Raw genomic sequence first — 1,894 nt, 5'->3', positions numbered from 1 at the left:
TTTAAGAACATATGACATAAAAAAAATTATTGGAATTTTTTTGCCATTCGCCAGATACCAAATAAAGACGAATCGAGTCACCGCAGGACTTTGTCTCGCAACAGCAATGAAATAACAGTCTCTATTCGGTTCCAGTAACAGCTCAACTTGCCTGGAAGATAAAGCGGCAGGAGAGCTGCTTGGGATTTTCCGTGCGGGAGGCGAACACGATTATGACACCACATACCCCTATGAGAAATTCTGCAGTCTCCCACACCACAGTTAATCCTCCAGGAAGCAAACACAATTCTTTTTTTTTGTTTTGAACATAAATGACGCGGAACAGCAGCGACCGAATGTACCGACAGAGGTGGTAGGGATGGGATTCGAACCCACGCCTCGTTCGAGACGGGAGCTTAAACCCAGCGCCTTAGACCGCTCGGCCACACTACCACCGGAGGGCGTCGCTCATTTTCTTACATTTTCAATTGTCCTCCTGCGTATCTACACATGCAAAGTCACATGTCAAGGTTCCATGATCCCTCTCCGAGTCGCACAGCTGCTGGGATATGCCCGGCTACAATATCAATTTCGCAGCAGATAATGATAGTAACACGTCATGGAAGTACTCAAAGAACGGTAGGGCACTGGGAAACCCAAAGGAACAGAGTCACTTTGCATGTGGGTCCACAGATTCGTGAAGGCAGCAGAATATAGTAGTTAAGAAGAGAAGCACGACTTTATAAGTCACGGCTCATATTGCGAGAGCAGGAAAATAGGTGTCACATGTAGAAAAGTTCGTGAAGAAAGCATTTAGCATGCCTGCCTTCATAAGTCGGAACATTGATTATTGGAGTTCACATGTCATGTTCTGGCTGAACAGAGCATTAGTGGAGCCACATTTAGAATACTGCTGACAACTCCGATCACCTTCAACCAGAAAGATATTGTAAAACTTGAAATAGTGCAGAATAGATTTACAAGGATGTTTCGAGAGGGCTTGAGTGGTAAGTCGAGACTGTTTGAGCAGGGGATTTTCCCGGCAGTGTTCCAGGCTGGTGTGTAAATTTCTAGACGTTTATAAAATCATGATTGGGGTTGGATCGGTGACTGGCCTAGGCCATGGTTTTACCCAGGATGGTGGAATTCAAAACGAGAGGGCACAAGTTTAACGTGTTTTACACGGACACAGTACACAAGGGACAAATTGTGATAGAGCGATATTTGGATTTACAACAGACATCATCTCAACTTAGTCTTCGACTTAATAAAAATTGGCATGTACTTGGGAAAATAGTTTGAAAGGTAAACCATGAAGAGAACGATAAGGATATAAAAATTGAGTGATGTCGAGATGAGGAAGTTTGTGAGTAATATATTGACCAATGCAGTATGAAGTGGAGAATGAGATGTTCGCAGGAACATTCAATAACGACCCTTTTATTTAAATTAGATATTACAGGACTCTGAAATACAGACGGACCTGGCTGTCCTGCTTTGTGGATCACATTAACATGGTCTGCCGTGATAGCAACTGATTAGGAACTCAATAAGTCTTTTTATTCATTTGTTCAGCAATGACTGGGCCAACATTTATTTCCCCACTCCTATCAGTATTTGAGACGGTGAGAGCCTGGTCGAAACACTGCATTTCATGATGTCTTTTTTTTTGGAGAAACGAAGTGTTGCAGTTATAAAATTGCAGCTTTTTCTTTGCCTGTTCACAGTTTAATGTTCAACTATTCAGTTGATATCAGAGAATGCAGATTTTCTCCAGCAATTATGTTTGTGTTTCAGATTTCCTGCATCCACAATTTATTTTTATTTAGTAATTTGGATGATCTGAGTTTTATGAGGAGTGGAATGTTGCAAGCTGTCAAACATGTGACAGAAGATTCAAACTTCAATTTTCCGA

The 1,894-nt window shown here is 41.8% G+C and overlaps 1 non-coding gene across 1 annotated transcript; it reads right to left on the bottom strand.

Moving 5' to 3' along the window:
* Positions 1–350: 350 nt before the first annotated feature.
* On the bottom strand, positions 351–432 carry trnal-uaa. The gene has a single exon. It is a non-coding gene; the product is annotated as a tRNA-Leu (tRNA).
* Positions 433–1,894: the final 1,462 nt, after the last annotated feature.

The sequence above is a fragment of the Chiloscyllium plagiosum genome, unplaced genomic scaffold (assembly GCF_004010195.1).
Source record: "Chiloscyllium plagiosum isolate BGI_BamShark_2017 unplaced genomic scaffold, ASM401019v2 scaf_7331, whole genome shotgun sequence".
Lineage (NCBI taxonomy): Eukaryota > Metazoa > Chordata > Chondrichthyes > Orectolobiformes > Hemiscylliidae > Chiloscyllium > Chiloscyllium plagiosum.
This window is presented reverse-complemented; position numbering and strand designations above follow the sequence as displayed.